This window comes from Cryptotermes secundus, unplaced genomic scaffold, assembly GCF_002891405.2.
Source record: "Cryptotermes secundus unplaced genomic scaffold, Csec_1.0 scaffold736, whole genome shotgun sequence".
Lineage (NCBI taxonomy): Eukaryota > Metazoa > Arthropoda > Insecta > Blattodea > Kalotermitidae > Cryptotermes > Cryptotermes secundus.
In genome coordinates, this window is record NW_019718280.1 from 1778564 (window position 1) to 1800074 (window position 21511).

The 21511-nt window shown below is 40.7% G+C and overlaps 1 protein-coding gene across 4 annotated transcripts in view; it reads right to left on the bottom strand.

Annotated features, from left to right (window-relative positions):
• Nucleotides 1-4476, bottom strand: part of LOC111875489 — a 246991-nt gene extending 242515 nt beyond the window's left edge. Inside the window, exon 1 of one of the 4 annotated variants that reach the window (XM_023871803.2) lies at nucleotides 4402-4476. The gene's annotated coding sequence lies outside the window, so the exon portion shown is untranslated. Of the gene's footprint in view, nucleotides 1-4199 lie in introns of all 4 variants that reach the window. The other 3 variants (XM_023871811.2, XM_023871795.2, XM_023871788.2) reach the window with 3 other exon arrangements.
• Between the last annotated feature and the right edge of the window lie 17035 nt (nucleotides 4477-21511).

The following is a 21511-nucleotide window of genomic DNA, read 5'->3' on the forward strand; positions in this document are numbered from 1 at the left end:
CGAAGTAAGTTTCGTAATAACATATGTACATCATGTAAAGAGAAAAAGGAAGGGAAGACGATTACAGGGCTGTTCTCTTTTAAGTTGGACGCACTTTTTACTGTGTTAGAAAAACAGAGTGAAGTAAAGATATAAAATTAAAAACTTAGGGAACAAACCGTAAATTCAGAAAGGAGCCAAAAGTCCTAAACGGTATTATTTCTTTAGTGACTACTTATCTATTTCAGATTCTCTACGTAATCTGCAGTAATTAAATTTTCATAGTTACTCTTTCATATGTAATTGGATTCATTCTGTATAATTCTGCTACCGAGACTGATAAATTTGCTGTTTATTCCTTGCATTATTCTATATGCCTTCATCTATTTTATATGATGTCAATATTTGAGTCATTTCCATATATAATCCAACTGATCTTCTTAGAAAGAAATTGCAAGAAGCTTCGGCCGTTGTATTACTCCTTCAACTGATTTCCTTCCGCCATCATATTCACGTAAGAGAGAGAGAGAATTGTTCTCAAATAGTTTATTTTTCTTCAAATGTCGTGTAATGTTTAAAATTTTATTCTCAATGCACTGTATATTTCTGTAAATGAAAAGAACTTCTCTATATGTTTCATTCAACAACATGCCGCGGTTGTGGGGGGGTGGCCAAATAAACATTGCTTTAATGACGCCCTCATGTGCGAAGAGAAGGAACCCTGCATCCATGTCTTCGGTAGCTCAGACAAATAAACGTATGTTACAGCTACTTCAAGGCCTGCATTATTTTCTTCTGGTATTACCGTCACCTGTTGCTGGCTAATAATATTGATGGTATTAATAATTATTTAATTAACAATCATGTGATTTGAGAAATGAATACGTAATTCAGCCGAGAAACTTGAAGGAAAAATGCGCTTTGGAGGGACAGAGAATATAAAAGGGAACAACGTGAGAATACATTTTCTGCGGAGGAGCTATTTAACGATATTTTCGATAGTTACACTACATAATGTCAAAAGGCAGGATGAGGGAAACGTTACTTTTATGTATGTTGTCGTGGCCTAATATAGGTTCTCTCCAGTCACTCTCTTGGAGCGACTGAAGTGCCCCACGGACAACCTGAGTCAGGATAGCTAGGGTTCCGACAGGGATTCGAAAGGAACCCTCCCGACTTTATGTTTCGACGTCAGCGCTACGGCAACCCATGTAACGTATCTTAAGTGCCGTTAGTGTAGGAACTAGACGAAAGTTACTCAAGATGTGGTCCAATGGTAGAAAGCCGGGGTAGCGCACTTGGTATAGCGACTGGCTACGGGATGGACGAGTGAGGGGTCGAAGTTTGAGTCCCGGTGGGGCCAATGTCGCCCAGACAGGCTCTGGGGGTACCCAGCCTCCTGTCCAATGTGTATCGGAGATGTTTCCCAGGAGGTAAAGCGGCAGTGGCGTGAAGCTGGCCACTCACATTCAACTAGTGCCAAGGTAAAAAGAAAGTGGTTCTATACATCCACTCCCCCATAGGCCTTCATGACGTGGTGCTCAGTTACTCAAGCACAAGGAAAGCTTCTCGTTTGCCTTAAGGTCCAGTGGTGGGATCTTGTATCCACTTCAACTTCCGGGTTACATAGAAGCGGGAAATAGTTTGACCAGCTAAGTGACCGTTTACTTCTTAAGAACGTTTCCGTTCTATGTAGTTCGTTAGTCGCTTCAGCATAATTAAGAGTTCGTACTTCTAAATAGTTTCGCAGTAGGCTTTATTTCTCAAAAATCTGATTTACCCAGAATGCTAGAAGTTAATATCTCAGGGTTTGGCCTGCTTAATATGAACTCATCATTATATGAAGTCATCCAAACGCCTCATAAAATGCCAGTAACAGAGAAATGGTTGTGGTATTGTGGCTATTACAGGCCGTGTAGCAAGTGGAACCCGGCACCAAATGAGACGGGACCCGATGGTTTGAACTCCATTTGCATATTTAAGTTGCTTTTCCTGTTCATTACTCTGGAAGTACTAAGCGAAAGCTCAGTGATGGAGAAAAGAACACAATTTTCTTTCTCTTTGGTTACAGTTTCAAAATCTGTGACATATTCTTCTAATTTTTCTTATGATTTAAATAATTGACTCCCTCGACAATATGAACGCAGGAGAAGACCGGCAGCTCATTGAATCTGATAACAATGAAGTATCTGTCTTGCTACTTTAAAAAAAATCAGATAATTTCATGTCAATTTTATTCTTGGATTTAAAAATGATCTGGCAAATCTGAAAACGTTGCAGAGAGTGACGTCAGAGATATAACAACGCTTGCATTTGCTACTTGTGTAACCGACTGGGAATGCCAAGAAATCGTTAATGACATTGTTTTCCTTGACAGTATTAATCGGCAGTGACTCATCTTAAGATGCAGGTTTACTGGGTAAATTCTTGTCTAAGATGGAAGCCTCAGTTCTTAGAAGAGTAGTACAGTCATTTAGGCAATACTTATATTTCAATGGGATGTTTACACTAGTCGTTTGTGCTCTAGTTTTATACAATAATGTAGTCATTTGCGTTATTAGTTCAAAGCGTCCAGACCAGCCCTGCTGACCACGCAGCCTCCTATCCACTGAAATTTGGGGCTTATTCCCGAGGATAAAGCGGCCTGGGCGTGAAGCTGACCACACATCTCCATCCATTGCCGAGGAAAAGAATGTTGAAACTATACGCCGTACGTTTTCATGTCACAGTGCTTAATTAATCACAGGGACAATTTTATCTTTACCTTTATGAATCAAAGTTGGGAATTGCTTGTCGGTTTGTCGCCATGTAGGTTCTGTGGAAAACACATGTAAAACTAATCACATTCAGTTGCGATATGACCCGAGGACGACAGTAAAAAACTGTAATGTTTCAGTTTTTATTCCGGTGTCGTTACAAGTTATTACAGTGAGGATTCTTGCTAACAAATGTACTTGTCCATTACAACTGTAATGCCTATTCTATTATTATTTCGGAAATCCTCAAGTTCTCAGCTTGCATTTTGAGCGAAATGCTCATTTCAGAAGGTCTTTCAAGCGCTGTGTAGTGTAAGAGCAATTCAATGGAAGTGTTATTTGTGGAAACTGCAGTTAGTAGTGGGAATTGACAAGTTTCCCAATTTAATACTAATCGAAATTTGCACTATTCTTGACCTAAGCAATAGTTGGAAATGAGTGGTCAGCTTCACACCCCAGCTAGTGAAACCCCGGGAATAAAACCTCCGGATGTATTATATTGGAGAGAGATTGGGCCTCAGAACCTTCCTGGACGACGTTCAGAGGAGAAAAACTTCCCTACTGGGACTCGAACTCCGAACCCTCGTCCGCCCAGCCCTTATTACTAACCCGGCTCCCCAATATATGGGCATAAAGAACATGATTTTGTTTTGAAGTGACAATATATTTCATTATATTGCAGTTTTTAACAGACTGAAGATCGAATTTCCAGTGAATAATATTAAAAAGTGTTATTTCCCAGAACACAAAAAAGACCCTTCTTCTCCATTATGAAAACCCTCTGAATAATTCTATCAGGGAGGCAGTCGCTGTTTGTAGCGAGAACCATACGAAAGAATAACTAAATTCTGGGGGGAAATTCTGGAGATTTCGTTGTTAAATTCAGTGGGTCATATAGTAACTGTGTACGTTGAGGGGGTGAAATATAAATATTACTCATAAAACTAATCATTCGCATAATTTTGTAACATTGTAACAGAAAAATCTCCCCTTCACTAGTTACTCGACAGCACGGTGTTAAATATTAGCTGGAATTCGTACAATTGCGGTGTTAATTATTCATTAATAATTAGAATCTGATATTGGAAATTGAATATAGAGTAACGTCATGCTTACGTACTGGCCTGTTAAAATATTGCGCTAGGGCTCGTGTTTATACTAACATTTGCATTTATAATTATGTAATTAATAAAGTAAATAATATGGTTATATACTTATAACATATATTTGTGTGTGTCAATATTACGGGTTTATCGACTGAATATGCGTGATATATTCCTCTATGTAGTTAATCCACTGTTAATATTTTAGGCACAAGCAAAACAAGTTTCTGAAAGAAATTCTTTCCTGTGACATAGTTAGAAAAACCTTCATATAAAATTTAAAGAAACATAAAATAATTAATTAATAACTTTTAGTTGCTTGCGTATGAAGTGTAATCATAAAATGGTGACCTATACATACAGCAATATAAGTATATTAATTATCAAAGAGTTCTAATTCAATACTGAGAAATGTGAGATTTTATATAAAACCTATTCCGAAATCTGTGTTCTCTCGACGAAGCGGAATATTACGGAAAACTTTCTTCACGAAGATCACGCACTCCTTTCGAAGGAAATCTTCCAAAACAATACAGAATCTGACACAACGGAAGATATGTCACCTGGTTGCACTTTATCACAGTTGAGCACTTGTCGCGACACTACGGAGACGCCGTCAATTGGGAACTGAACGCAGCTACCCAAACTTCTCTTCACCGAGCCAAAATTATGTGTTGGTTCGACCAATAAAGTGATGCTCAGCCGGGCACAGCACTCCGAGTTCCAACACTAAAAATAGTTCCCCTCTTTTCAACTCGCCTGTCTACATATTAAAGGGATAAGGGTGCTCACACTTTGCTGCCTATTCACAACTTCGGATGTCTGTTCGACGCTGTAAGCATGGGTGCCTCGAGGGGTGTGGGCCTGCCAGAATATTTGTTCACAGACTTAAGTTCAATCCCTTAAAGTTTAATTTTAAGAGACCAGTGTGTAGTATGTGATATTTACTGTTGTGTAGAAGATAAAAAGCCAAAGGTAAAGGTATCCCTGTAACAGACTGTGAAGGCCCGTAGAGTTGTGAGATGTCGAGGCTCTCAGGTGGCGGTGAAGTTGTCGTTCATACGCGCCGGTGGCCCTTTACCCCCCCAGAATATTCCTGGTACTCATTTCTGTTAGAGGCTGAGTCGACCTCGGAGCCGTAGTGCGATTGAAAGGACTAAATCAACTGAAAAATCCAATGATCTCATCAGGATCCGAACCCGCATAGTGCCTTAACCCACTACTCTACCACGTGCCCCACTTGCTGTCGTCTACTTTTGTTTCTTGTATTGTAGTTGTGTGTGCTGTAGTTTGTTCGTGCGTCGCGTGTTATATTTTATGTGTTGTGACACTGTACGTGTATTATAACTTCCGCTGAGTAAAAACCAATTTGCAGTCAAATACATAAAGTTACAGTTGTGGTGCTTTATATTGAAACATTTAGAAACAAATCTTTTTGAAATTTGCTACTTCCTGAGATGTGTCTCTGTGTAGTCGTTGAAAGTCCACCGACGTTTCGGAGCAAGATGTCGCGTGCCTGCTGCATGTTTCACGCTGAGTTTTTGTTTAGCTTATTCTTCGACACTGGAAATAGAGGCGATATGGTCCTTCCGAACATCAACTGGCTTTCAACTGACTACAGGTCGTTATATCACAGAATCATAAGCACCTCTGTGACGTTGTATGTATTGTGTGCTAATGTCTCCTATATTTCCTTCCATTGCAAATTTCCAGTTCTTTTAAACAATCCATGGGAGGAGGCACTTAAGGGCGTCCAGAACAAGTCATAAGGAACTATGTACATAAAAATTCGTCATCCTTGAGGAGCTGAGTCACTCAGATATCACTGCTCCGTATGCTGGGCCAAATGGACCAGTCCACAATCTCCAAACCTATTTCTTTAGGGCCCCTTTCAATACTCTTCTCCCATCGGCTAAATCTTTCAAAGACTGTGTTCTTCAGATGGTCTATTCCCTTCCGGTTTCCTACAAAAATGTCCGTTTATATGTCTTTCATGTATGCTGTATGTCCAGCCCATCTCATTCCCCTTCATCAAGCTAATGATATTCACTGGAATGTATTACAGATTATACAGCACTTCATTGTACAACAGTATTCAGCTTGCTCTGATATACGTCTTGGAAAGCTGAAATACGTTTTCACAGTCGCCATATTGAAATGGAAAGCTCCCTGAATGTGTTTCCACACGACTCGTTTTTCTACTTCAGTTATTCCTCTCCGCTATTCTCCCCCTCTTTATCCAGTCTTCATGTTCATCTGCATATTCATCCTTTATCTGCGGTTTATTTTCCTCGAAGTCTTCCTTTCTCTTCCTGTTCCGTTCGAAAGATTATTTTGTATCTTTAATTATGGTTTTCGAGTTTCCTGGGTTATCTAACACCAGAGCATAAGGCCATTTGTGAATGCTAAGAGGGGAAGAGCGTGAAGGAAGTCATGGCCTGTGTTAAGGTACCACCATTGAGAATTCTGGAAGGGTCTGAGTAAAACTACAGAAGCATCAGGATAAACAGGATGTCTTCTTCAGTTCTAATTTACATTTTATCCGCTCCTGAATTTGTTGTTCTTAAGACGAAACTAAACTGAACTGTCAGGACACAGTAAGGCTATTAGAACACCTGCAGACGAAATGTCTTGAGCAACGGTTTTGCCCATCGGAGCATTTCGAAAGCACTCCGAAGCATCTTCCTCGATTATTATGGTTGCAGCTTAAATGTACTTCCTGTCATTCATTTTCTTTCGCTCCTTCTAGAAATCTCTTTTCTTTCCCTTCACTCTCTCTTTCGTCATTTCCGCCTCTCGTTTTCTGTATCAACATCTGTAACTTATCGACCATAATTGCTTAGTCCTTCCTGTGTGTCTTCTCCTTTCAACTTCTTCCACGTATTATCCTTTCCACTACATTCTCTTATCTCCGTCTCTCCTGTTTCTTACTTTTTCCATATCCTTGTCTACTATTTAGCAGTGCTGACTGATTATCTCTTGACACAGTTGAGATGTTCTTAACAGAAACAGAGGATCTGGCTATCATTAAGCTGTTCTGATGACTCAGACGAGTTTGTTTAGACCGTTAAATAACAAACAACTCAACGTGTACACTCCGCAGAGAAACAGAATCTCTCCTTAAATGATTGTGTGACGTTAGCAGGATTTTTGCATTACAGACACTTTAAAAAGCACATATAACTTGAAGGCTGACATACGGTACTTGGAAGTGCAACCGAGGTTAAATTCGCGCTGGCAGTGGCATTCTAAGTAGCAGCTCCGACATCGATGCCCACAAAACCTCTAATATCCCCTTTCCTTTCCAAAGCGAGGTTGTTGAGCGCTCATGAGTGTGACTTAATTACACAGCTTGGTTGTCATATCCCACGGTCATGTGTAGGCCTTCTGTATACCGATGTGACGTAGGCTTCCGTCTAACTATGTGCGTACCTAACACAGACACATACAGGCCCTGCCTACCGATACAGTCGTCATCTTCCGTTACATTAGTCTAATCTTATCTCTGTATATTTTTTTAAAATTGAAATATAGCGGTGAGATGATCTTGAATAGATGGTTGTCATACCACTTTCCGGTATCCACGCGAACGATAAATGAAGAGCGCATTAATGCATGGCGTTGCTAACGTCGATTATTTGGAATATTAAAAGTAACGCTTTCATCAGTTATTACTATAGGCAAATGGAGAAATCTCTTTTGGGCAAGTGCACACGTATCTTTACGCACAATTACATTCTCTCTACATTTATATAACGATATAGACTTCTTTTCCGAACTTGTTCGGCTCAAATCTCGACAGGAAACTGAATATCCTGAACTTTTTATGATATTCCACCTTTCTGTAGGGCACATTCGACGATAATTCCTCAATTGTGCTAAGACATCTTCCATTGAAATCCAATCAAATACATTAGTCGTGATTCGGAGCAAGAAGAAGACAATGGCAGGTCCTTATATATTTACGTAGGTTGAATGGACCATACATCGCTTTTGATTCATTGCGAGTCCTATAATTTTGACATTTTCTGTACGAGTGTGCATGAGCTTCATAGTAGAGTGAGTAGCGTTTTTGATTCGTGTAATCGAGAAGTGTGTGACTAAAATTTGTGTCCGGAAACCCGCTAACATATTCGGGATTTTCCACAGTAGCCCCATAGTCGCTGTAGAAAATTGCCAGAATGTTAACTACGCTCCATTAACCATTCCTACCAAACCCTTTCAATTCATTATGGCATCATTCGACGATAAATGATCAGAGAAATAGGAAGCGTCTTTAGGTAAACAAACACTTGAGAACCAATTAAATATATACATTTTTTAAACGTAGGTTTAAGAAGCGATTAACATTAATCACTTGCTAATATGCATTGTGATATTTTAAATGGAAAAACAAATTTGGAATTAGGAGGAAACGTGAAGTGCAGAAGTGAAGTTGCAGAAAGGAACATATGTTTGAGTGAATATTTATGAATGTCCATACCGACAGATATTCCGAAAGATTTTTGATATTGTCACCTCTAACTTGTAGGGTCTAGAGTTAACTTCTGGTTAAATATAATATATAAGTATTATATCAGGAGCCACTGGATATTTTCTTTTAACAAAGAGCAGTTCGAAATACCGTATTTTCGTATGTTAGGAAATTCGAGTACGCATGGAGTGGGAATTGACGCACTCAAGATTATAAATGATCTAGGAATGCTAAACTGGGCTACTTGCCAGTGGCGCCACTGCTCTTGGATGTATTTGTGTTACATAAGAGCTTACTGCACTCGTCGTGAGGTATTGTCTGCAGTGTGTTTACTCGCCGTGCTACACCCTGTTAGTCAATCAGAACACATCTCCTATACAATATTCTGTACTTTACAAGAATATATATTGTAACGGATTTCATCAACGCGTTGCCAGGCAACAGCTCTGTAAACACAGTCCGTTGCTAGGTTACAGAACAATGGAGGAGGCTGTGTTTTCACACGGGGGATAGTGATCACATGACATGTTTACTGTTGGTCGATGTCCGTCCCTCGGCCCTGTATATATTTAATACATTTATTATCATGTTTACCATGTAAAATGTAAATATACTTTACATTATGACAAATGACTTACTACTGCAGACAATGACTCTGACAAAAGACAGACCCTTCCTCTCGTCAGAGAGGGCACCCCACAATAAGAAGACCTAAACTGTCAAACAGTAATAAATATCCGATCACGAGCTCCAGATTGGGCTCGACGCCAAGATTGGCTGACTGACTGACCGTCAGTCGCAATGTGACTTTCACTTTGACTTTGACTAAGCTGGCAGAAATAGTGGCGGCGGAAGCACGCTAACGGAGCGAATTGCGACTAGGAGTACAGAAGAGTACAGGAGGTCGGCCTGTGAAGATTTAACGCGTGACTTGAAGACTTTATTTGTGTGTAATATTTGGAGAGCGTGATTCAGTGAGACTGGTATATTTCCCCTGTTATAAGCCCGTTAAAACTAGTGCAGATAGACTGAAGAGAATAGTGTGGAGTGATAATATATCGTGTAAAGCAGCAGTAGTGAGATAATTAATTGTAGTTTCGACCTGTATGTTAGTAATAAATCCAGTTGTCAATCCAAACCCGCGTATAGGTCGCTGAAACACGTGACACTATTTATATATTGATCATTATATTAATTAGTGTTTTCTTTTATAGATCTGGTCGTTCTTAACAAAACTGGCGTATTGATAAACCAGCTAAGGGTTGTACACCTAGGATGTCTATGGTTTACAGTCCGTCACTCCTCTCCCTGAATTGTAGGCACTAACACTATCCCATTATTTCCTGTCTCTTTTCCCCGTACGCGTACCCAGACACAGGTTTTGAAAACACAGACACATTTCTTCCCTTCTTTTGGCTAACTAACGCTCATGTGTATTTCCTCATAGCGTACAAACGTCACCAAAATCTGACGTTATCTGTTTATGATCTATTTGTATACTCATTAATAAAACTCTAAAAAAAAGAAAAGCGTAAGTTTACATTCATCTCTCTTTAATGCGAGTTACTTCGTTCCATTGAATGTCATTGATAAGCGATTCATCGATTAACAAACCCAGTTATAACCTTTACTTTGCTCTTTCCATAGTAAGGACTATAATTTCACTAGTTTTATTCATAAAGTTTCAAACTGTGACAAAAAGCATTGAATATTGATAAGATTTCAGTACCACACTGTACCAGAAGGGCTCGCCGACTAGATTGATGTTGTAAACATCGCTAATAGCCGCCGTAATCAGTTAACCGAGGAGGGCGAACGTTTTGTTGTTTGAACATACTGTGAGAGAGTCGAGTAGGGGAGAAAGACTGTATTATCCTGGAGTTTATCTAGTCACTATCTTTTCTTTACTTGTTGGCATTCTAATTGACGGTGAAGGCGAACGGTTTTCCGTAATTGTAAAGCTGCTGACTCACATCAGAGTCATCGGGAAAACTGTCATAAATGGAGATTTTAGTGTTCCTGCAGGAATATGTCAAGACACTACCTCGATTAGGCCACGACGGGCTGCCATAAGTGAGTGACTGGACATTGTGCAGGAGTCGGCCTCCTTCGGAAAAGAAGCTGATAGTGGAAAACCTCGACCGGCTCTCACCTTACCAGGGAACGGCTCGTGACGAGCGGCCTTAAAGAGGGAGTAGCGGGAGCAGTTCGGAGTAACCATCGTGAGAACCGAGCCACGGGAGAGAAAGGCGAGGACGAGCACAGACATCATAATCACAGCCATCAGAAAAGAAAAAAATGGCGGTATACTTGTAGGCCCTTCGGGACGAACACTATTAAGCAGGGAGCAATTTGGCATGTGGGCCCATTGCTAGACAACGACCGCTAAATAATAGACAATACAAAAGCCATTGCTTTATGTCTCGGGCGACATAAGTCCGAACACTTCGACCCAAGCTGCTTGCTGGCGAGCTCTCTCCTTCCTCACAAGCGACACCTTTTAGCATTCCAATGTTAACACTCACAGCCTCAAATTCTTTATTTTGATGATGTCAGAATCCGGTCACTTCGGTATTACTAGGAGATCAGTCTTCCAAAGGAACTTTTCAGCATCTGAGACAGTCGTAGAAATATGCAGGAACCGTGGTATTCGGAATTACTGGGTTTTTGGACCTTGTCCGTTGTCCGGTATTCTAGAATCTATAAAACACAACGTTTCGGAAACTGAATCTCTTTTGGTCCAAAGGTGAGGGCGGGGAGAAAGGGGAAGACACCTACTCGTTAGGTCTGTCATAAAGAGGTAACTTCAATCACTGGACAGCTCCTATCAGATTCGCAGAGCCATTTAATCACCTGAGACCAGGCTAATTCGGCGGGAGATAACAAGAAAACACGTAATAAAGATTGTAATAAAGCAGGCACATGCGTGGAACTAGGATGGAAAATGAGATAGAAATTCATGCTACAAATCTAGTCAACAAATTCAAGTGCATGAGGACCAATGCAACACCTCACCTTACCTGAGGACAGAAACAAATTCAGTTTCCGAGACTGTGTTTTCTAGTTTCTAAAATAACGGACGATGGACAAAGTCCAAAAACCCAGTGATTCTGAGTGTTATACACGATCGTTAGAACCCTTTAGGATCTAGAGGAACCATGATGTGAGGCCGTGTGTGTTGTTATTTGGTGATAAGTTACTCGCTTTTAGAAATCTGTGCCAAAACATCAGACCTTCTGTCTCTGTGCTTTGACCGCTAGAAAATATAACGTTATATTTCTGAAGATACGTCCCATGTCGTTTCATTTAAGGAGTATCTCCGTAAGTGACAGATATTAAATCAACATTATTAGAGATACTATCGAGAAAATTGCACTTTTTTGTTTAAGAAAGCTTTTGGATGGTCGCTATTTTTGGAGCTAGAATGTTCGTATTTACCGCTCACTCGCCTGCGATGGTTAAATTCTTAAATACAGAAAGTATCTGAACTGCATCAAACGGTTCAAACCGTTTTTAAGAAAATCTGTATTTCAGGTATGGGCCGATATTGAGCGTGCCTCTTTGCTTTTGTCAAGATATTATACATTCAGTTACCTTTAGGGAGATGGTGCCAGCACGGCACTGATATGTCATAAGAATCGCCCGATACTTTTTCTGTCAGATTGCAGTTCTGTTTAAGGGGTCCAACAGAAGGGCCAGTAGTTTCAAAGCTAGAATATTCATATTCACCGGGCACCAACCTGTAACAGACGCGCTCTTCAATGCCGAATATAACCAAAATCCGTCCAACCGTTCAGTCGCAGTTGCGGCGCATGTATATTATAGTGCGGATTGGTCATTCTCGACAGGGTTTTGGATTCGATATTGGATTTATTGACCAGTTATATACACAACCCGAAAGTACAAGTAGTTATAAGAGCCTCACTGAGTTACAGACCCCAAATATATTGTGACGTGGGTGGCGCGACAGGAAGTAGGGGTCGAAATGCGCAAATGAAAAAGTTGCCCGAATTATCGCGAATAACGAATTAGTGAGGTTCTACTGTATCTCCATTTTCCGGCAATTCCTTCCCCTAATTTTGAAATAGATAAGTGTATGCATGTGCCGATGGTATCTTAACAATGGCAAGGACGCAACAGGCGCCGGCAGAAGAAGAACAGAAGGCAGTGCTAGTAACCGACACGAATAAAAAAATATATGAAATCCCCCAGGAACGAGGTGAAAGAACGACTAATGGATCTTGGTGGAAATGAATTAGGAAATTCGCAGTCATTTAAATATTTGGATCAGAGGTAAATACAAATAATACAATAGAAGAAGAAATGAAAGAAAGGAACAGTGCAGGGAATAAAGCATATTTTGCTCGCAAAATGCTTTTTATGAATAAGAAATTTTCAAGGAAATCTAAGATTAAACTTAACAAGTCAGTAATAAGACCAAAAGTAACTTATGCCTCTAAAACCTGGATACTTAAGAAACAAATCGAAGAAACGTTTGAAAGGAAAATTGTCCGAAGGATCTGTGGGCCTATTGTTCACTTAAACGGTGCGAGAAGGACAGCAAACGAAGAAATAAACATTCTTTTGAAATAAAGAAATATTGTGAGGTATATAAGAGCCCAGAGACTTGCATGGTTGGGATATTTGGAAAGAATGCATGAAGAGAGATCAGCAAAGAAAATAACTCGTTGGACGTCGTTACCACCCAGACCTAAAGGACGACCTAAGAAGAAATGGGAAGAAGATGTCCTGCAGGACCTTCAAATCATGAAGCTGGAGACTTTGAAGATGCTTGTACGAAGGAAGGATCAATTGAAGGAACTGTTCAGCTAGCCAAGACCCGTCTTGGGCTGTAGAGCTGCTACAGAAGAAGAACACTGAAATATTCTGGTCTGCACATAAATCTTGGAATAACAATACTTAAACGCTATTCGTTTCTTGAAGGGAGATTATTCGACATATCTCAAAACTTCGGTATCCACTAAGGTCATATCAACCATCGGCAACTGAGATTAGGCACCTTAGTATGACGAATATTTGGCTTACCCTCCCCTCGATCTCCTTGTATTCCCTCTGTGAGGGAACAAAACCGAATGAATATATTTCTCGCTGCCAAAGCTGCGATGTTATGGAGACAGGCGCGGTCTTAGGACACCGCATATCACGAGGAAAATAAAAAATGTAAGGCAGGCCAGCTGGCCGTAAAATAATCTCGCAAATTGGCAGTGAATTGGTTTGCCATTCCTCTCTAATTCTATGCTTTCTACTGCGCAAATAGAGCCAGTTTCTTGGACAGCGTAGCTATGGAGAGGAGATCCGCGTTATAGGTCGGTTAGACATGAGAGGACTTGCGTGCGACGCTCCTGTCTGACTTTTCGCGCGCATAAAACCTATATCTCTCTATGGCTCTACAGTTCCTTGGACCTCGGCCTCTTTTATCAGGTTCTCAATCCTATACAGAGTCTATATGGATCCGTACCAAGGCCGCTACGCACAAAAAGAACAGCACAGAGTGTTCGAGAAGCGGCCGCGCCATAGCCCAAGCCGTTAGTCGCTGGCTTCCCACCGCGGCGGCCCGAGTTCGATCCCGGGTCTGGTCAAGTGAGATTTGTCGTGAATAAAGTGGCGGTGGGGCAGGTTTTCTCCGATTACTTCGGTTTCCCCTGCCAATCTTCATTCCACCAATTGCTCGAGAATCACCCTCACGTATCATATGGGGCCGGTACAATAGGCCAGAAGTGGCCGCAGTACAAGGGACTTAGTCCCACCCCACTAGTATTTAAAAAAAAAAAACAATGTGAAGGGGGTGAGGTGATAGCATTGTGAAATGCAATATTTCATTTTTATTTAAGGTAACATTTCGGAAACAACTCTGCCTCCTTCCTCAGGTAAAATGGTCTATTTATTTGGGCCCGTACCAATAAAGCTAGTCGCTTTTTCTGGGCCTATATTAATATACAATTACCAGGAACTTCTGAAAGTTATTAAAGTTTATGGTTATTTCATGTTACCTTGGTAATGATATATCAGCTCCTGTAAACGAGGGTGAATTTCTTATCTGAGCGATTCCTCTCTTCTCACGGACTCAGCTAAGATGGAAAAGCACGAGATGGGAAAGAAAAGAATGATGCATCCTAATTGACGTCTTATGTAATCCCGAAAAAATGTTTTCAGCTGGAAAGGCGCTACTTTTGCTCTCTTCGACAGTGTCTCTGGCCGGATCTTCAAAGTGGTTACAAGGAGACATGATAGCTTACTCAAATTAATAACTCTTGGGGGCTCAGCTGTCGAGCCTTGTATGCTGATGAAATTTGAGTAAAAAATGACAAAAATTATTGTTTATGAAGCCTCGTGAGAGGAGTTAGCAGTGCCTCACACCTGCGTTTCGCGAATTATTTCCTGGAAAGTATTTTACTCTCTCTTGTTGTCGTTCGCAACAAGGAGAAGCAAATTTGACATTTCTGTTGGCCGGCCAAGGTCAGTACTCCCTAACTAGCCCCAATACTTTTTCACGTACCCTGAGACTCTTCATCTCCCAAAATTCAGAAATCCAATCTAGTGCTTTCCGCTTTAACTGGTAAGGACGCTATGGGCGTAGAGAGGGGTCTCCCCAGAGATCAGCGGAAGTAGCTGATGGGGGAACTGCAATCGGGCAATAGAAATGTCTCTAACTACATTAGTTTGTATAATATTGTGACCTATAAACCCACTGCTAGGCAACGACTCGGTAAACACGTCATCCGGAACCATACGTTCGCAACAGTAGGACGTCCATTTCTAGGCAACTCATCAGTAATCTAGCCTTCTCAACAACAGAGAGGCTGTGTATTCTGCGTGGTGCCTGATGAGGTGTTATAAAGGAACAAAGAAGATCTTTGAGAGAGTTGTCGAGAATTGGGTAAAGTTCTGGAGATGGCAGTCGAAGGCGACTGAGAAGAAATGGCAAGAAATGAATTAGGCGATGCAAAGAAATCTTCATATATGGTGTCAAGTTATTGTGAGACGGTTATAAATCCGTTGCCAGGACATGACTAGTGAAGACTGAGAACCCTAGTACGTGTGTCACGGTGAACTCTTAAAGTGTGTAGATGAGCAATAATTTTGCCTGTAGTCTGGAGTTGTGAATGTATAAGATGCTGTAACTCAATCCAAAACCCGTCTTATAAGTATTCTCTTCTTCTTTCTATATTGGAACCATCAAGATGTTCATTGTGGATTCGAAAGGGTTCTGGCGATGGTTTATAACACTCAGAATTTCTGGGTTTTCGGAGTTTGTACATCGTATCTTTTAAATGACAATACTGGGAACCAGGAATTGAAACAGAAATTAATTTATAGCGTTAAGTATTTAAAAGACTGGGACTCATTGCCTGATAACTACAGTACTATACACGAAAGGCGAAAGTATACCTAGTTTTACGGTTACTAAAAAATCCGCTTCAAGAAAGTAGGAGGTATTGTGACATGTGTGCCCATTTCTGGGCAACAACTCGGTAGACACATTCCCGTTGCAACGAATACGCAGGCAACAATCGAAAAACTTCCGTTGCTATACAAAGCGCCCTAAATACAACAATAGAGGAAGATGTGTTTTATATGTGGTTCGCACATATTCATTACAAAAGAAGCTGTCAATAAATCTAATCATCCAATCCAAAACCCATTATTATTAGTCACTCTGCCATAAACACGTGACCATATTAAGTATCGAAGAGCTTACAATTAGTGCTCTGCGCTGTTCTCATTAAGACCATGAAATCGAAGGAGACGAGGGCGGTAGTACACGTATGTAGCACGTGTATAGAGTATGGGAAATTCTTACACAACTTTAGCCGTAATTCAGAGGAATGGAAGCCACTTTATGGGCCTGGGTGTAGAGGGAAACACATTAAAATCGATAATAAGAAGCTCTTGGACTGCATTAAACTGGCATAGGATACAATCAATTTGCGGGCTCTTGTTAGTGCGTTAAATGCCTTTGGGGTCAATAGAAGGTGAGGGATTTCTTGTTCAGCTGCAATAAGCCATCCGCTGCGTTCGGTGCGCGAACTGGCGGACTTCAAGTATAGAAAAGTTCTGTGAATTCGAAAGCAATATCCAGTGCCGTGATGGAGTGACAGTAGGCGGGGTTTGGATTGATGATCGCATTTACTGGACTCTTTGATACAGCGCGTTACTGCACTTTACCATTCACTGTAGTGAACTGCAGAAAGTGTGAACGATAGCGTTATAATTAGTTCTACTTGCGATATATAAGTAGCCAGTAAATTAAATCACCAATCAAAACCTCGTGTATAGTCACCCTCCCTCACGCAAGAGTATTGTGACATGTTCAAGCATATAATCCTGTATGTTCCTAAGACAATGAATCAGGTCACTTCTTTGGCCCTCAGGTCATCTTTAAGGCTATCCGCATAATGAAAATGTACTGAAGATGACCTAAGAGTCGAAACGTGTATGATATAATCGTCCACTGATGAAAGGATTTGTTTTGTATTAAATGTTCTTTCTGATCTAAATGCAATGGGAATATTTGTTACCTTTCTTTTATGATTAAAATACATACGAAATTTTGAACCTGATTTAACAGAATTTCATATGAGAAGTTGTTTTCTGCGACAGTCATCAAGGAAAATTTAATTGAACGCGGCACACGCTTTAGGAATTAGATCCTTGCCACTTTCTTTGGGTGTTTACAATTTCAAACGCTCAGAATGTTAGCAAACCAAGGCACAACTGTGGATAATTGCTTATGAACAAACTTTCCCTTAGACTGTGTCCTGGCTCTCCATACACAGAAACGAAATATTTAAGACTGGAGGAAGCATGTGGAGGAGTGAGTGAGTGAGTGAGACGGACGAAAGAGTAGCACTAATAGCTCTGTCTTTCTCGCACCCACCACCCTTGATCTTGGAACGAAAGTTCATGATATCGAATGCGCCTGTGAAGACATTTGTGGATTTGAGTCGAAACAAAGTTCACACAGAGTTTAATATTCACAAACTTGGAACTCAAAATCGCTGTCTGTTGGGTAATAACTCTGCTGCATGTTCGAGAAGTTTGGGGTTCAAATCTCGGCCCGGAAAACTGATTTCCTAACTGAGAGCTTTCGTGCATTTTTTTTACAGAGTTTCAAAGGAAGTTCCGGCAGACGAAGAAGAATTAAGCCGCAACCACATCCTGCCACGTGATCTCTAGTTCAACTATCTTGTTTCTGGACAATATTCACCGTCCTATTGGTACCACACAGGGAATTTATCTCTGTAGTGATGACTTCTGTTTTGATAGTACTCTGGTGCCAGGCCTCACACTTGAGATTCTTTTAATGTGTTTAATGCATGTCTTAACTCTCGCAGATGCTTTGTGCTGTGCTTGGTTTGTGTACCCTCTCTTGTGTTGGTGCAGGTGTCCGGAGATACTGACCTGCTCTACCGATTGGGCCCACTGAGTAGGTACCACCTGAAGACGGACACAGAATCCAGACTGCGAATCGCTATATTAAAAAAAAAAACAAACAGGACGATGGATAATGTTCGAAACACAACAGTTCCATTAATATACCATCGTCACAAACATTTAAATCTATCTCATTATTTACTGAACACCAAACCACTCAATGTTGTATATTCAGAACTATTGACAGCGTCGTTAAATGAACTACAAATACATATAACATAGAAGAGTTCGGTTAAGTTTAGCTCGTCGGTTATGAATACTCGTTTACCACTATAGTAAAATCATAATTATCTGAATATGGATAAATTATTAGTTTCGATGGTCGTGAATTTTCTTTTTTCTGTAAATAAAGATGTGTTGTTGTGATGTCTGTGTTGCTGAGCATAGCTTGACTGTGCCATGACCCAGCGGACAGCAGGATGCAGGCTGTAGTTTGTGGATGTACACTGCATGTACTGCCCTTTTTTTTATTGCTAGTGGGGTGGGACTAAGTCCCTTGTACTGCGGCCACTTCTGGCCTATTGTACCAACCCCAGATGACAGGTGAGGGTGATTGTGGAGCAGTTTGTGGAATGAAGATTGGCAGGGGAAACCGAAGTACTCGGAGAAAACCTCCTCCAGCGCCACTTTGTCCACCACAAATCCCACTTGACCAGACCCGGGATCTAACCCAGGCCGCCGCGGTAGGAAGCCAGCAACTAACCGCTTGAGCTATGGCGCGGCCTTGTACTGCCCTTAATTCTTCTTCCTTTTGTAGCAGATCCTCTGGTCTGTTCCCATCAGAATTAATCTGGATCTGTGGATCTTACAGAAAGTTGGTAGGACTCTTTCAGCAAGTGACGAGCCTTGTCTCGAGACCGCTACCTCCTCAGGAGAACACAAACACAAGAATGCGAACAGACATCCATGTCTCGAGTAGGATTCGAACCCAAGATCCCAGTGTTTGAAAGGGCGAAGATATTTTACTCCTTTGAAAGGCTCCCACAGTGATTGGCATTTTTCTTAATGACCAAGTAATTTTTCACTTCGAAGTCGTTAGATTTTTGAATTGAACTATTCTTTCTAGCCGCACAATGACCATGTGGTCGACTCGACCTCTAAGAGGAATGAGTACCAGAAGATTCCTGGGCGTAAAGGGCGGCCGGCACGTAAGGCTGACAATCTCTTCGCCATTTTTCAGAAAATGTGTGAGCCTCGACGTCTCATATTCCTGTGGGCCTCAGTGCAATGCTACAGAAATAACTTTACTTTTACTTCTCCTTAATTAAGCATCCTGCCTTGAAGACGGTGGGTAATGGAGGTATAGATTCACACATTCTCGACGATTCACGCCCCTAGCGCTTCAGCCCCCGAAAATAGCCATTTGTATAGCTCCATGGATTCTTCGTTTCAGCTCTTCATACAGTTAAGCGGTCACCTTCAAGCTGCGGCCTCTTTACCTGCTATGTCAATTTGAAAGCGGATAGGAGACTTAATGGGACTCAGAGACAGTCTTAAAACTGAGGAAAAGAAAGAAATAATTTTCGTGAGTGGTATCTAACATTAACTGTCCATTCCAGAGCTTATACACTGATAGACAGTACTGAGACATTCCGTTTGGTATATTTCAACAGTGTTTAAATATTATCATCAGTTTTTCCATCTTGTTCTTTTCCAATAACCCAGTGGATTAATTTACAGTTTGCCCAATTGTAGATACTATTAGAATTGGTTCTTTGAAGGAGCTTCATATGTGGCATTAAATCATTCAGCTATATAAAATGAAAGGTGTAAGTTGAAATTACTGTATAAGCCACACACAATTTTTCTGCCGAAGATCTTGAGCAGTGTTGTATTTTCTTTATATGGATCAAGATCTGTGGTGCAGGTGTGTAACAGATTATTAGTGTCACGTGTAGGGGGGTACGCTTAACGAAAATAGCAGGTTCCAGATCGGATGATTGGATTTATTAACACTTAAGTTAGAAGTTTTCTTACTCACACTCAATTATAACGTCATCGCTATTCTACGCACTTTCATTTCACCTTTGCACACGCATTAAGATACTTCGTCGTCACGAGTCGTATCCTGGCAACTGGCCTCAACTTAGAAACTAGCAATTGAAATGACTGTGAAGTCTTGTGCTTTCGTCTTCATCACTCTGCACTTCTCTCTCCTAATCTGTACTCAACTGAGCTTCACAATTCAGGAAAAACAGGCTCCTTTCGCGTCCTTCTGCTCTCAACTGAAATGAACTATTCTAAGCTACATCCTCGTTATATAAGCTCCGCACGGACTACACAGAAACGCAATTCACGTGGTTACCACCCAGCCAGCTCATTGGCGTGCTAGCTGCTGCCTGGCAACGAGCTATAACAGTCATCATATTTTTGCTTTCTCGTTTCGCGTGGTGATTATCGAACCGCTGCCTAGCAATGCTTTGAGCACATCCGTTACAATAGTATCACTACATTTTTATGTATTTTTGGTTAAGAACGCTATCAGTTGTCGGAATGATATAAGGCTAAGGGCATGGAAGTAGTGAATAATGAATTACAGCTAATACAGAAGTGGGATATCGTGACATATTTTGTTCTACAGTAATAGGTATATACATGTTACAGCTGTAGATCGTACAGCGTAAAATCTTCAAATTATTCCTGTGCATTTGTATTTATGGATTCAGTTTGTAGATTTGGTTTGTTTCATTCTTTTTCTCTCGATTTTCTACCTTCATTTCAGGTCTTCATGCAAAATCACGATTTTAATGGTAAATTTTTATATCTTCCGTTTACAGTAAGTTACTATCTAGGCGTATAGCTTCAGTGGAAGAATATCTGGAAGACTTTTAGAGCAGCCCGTCTCAGGTTGAGGTTGAACCTCGATCTCTTGAACGGGAAGCAGGAATGTTCCCCACCCTACAGAGATTTCCATATCTATGGTCAGTCTGTATTTTTTGCCTTACTTTTAATAACTGTGGTGGTGATTATCGGAAATTTGATTGGAATAATTAGAAGTACTAAAAATTTAATGACGATGTTGACCCCGGAGTTTAACTATCGAATTCAGGAAAATATTGAGAATGATCCTGTACATAGGCTACCCTTTCGGAGGGATTATTGTGGCAATTATATTTCCAGGGGAAATCCACAATTAAACAACTGAAGCCCATATAGAAACAGAGTCCAATCACCCATGTATCGCTGTGGTTCCCTGTAAATGTAATGTCAACTCTACAGAAATTCCATTTAAAAAAACTTTCCTGCATAAATTATTATTTTTTAGTTTTAATTGGACTTCCATTAGTCTACCCCCCTGTGCTCCCGAAGTAAATTTGCACGCAAGCCCTCCACGCCAAATTTGCAATCCATGGAGAATGATTTCCACTCCCCTTTATGCAATATCCAACCTGATACACAGATTTATACGTTTTCCCCCTTTATGCAAGTTGTCAGCTTTAACCTAAATAGCTTTACAGCCTCTCTATACCTGTAGTAAGCTAAAATCCCCAGAATTTTCGCTAAATATTTCTTCAGATGCACCTGAATTTTCAAACGGGACTTTTATTAAATCTTCTTGTCTTACCGATCAGCCAGAACTTGAATGGGCACAGCTATAGAATATTTTAATTAATGCATATTTACTCGACGATCCCGTGTATGGTCGGGACCCACAGTTTGATGATTAATGCTTTAAATGAATTACGAAAGATATATCCGCTCATGCAATGGCTTAAGTGTGGCCAAACCTGCAGTCACTTGGG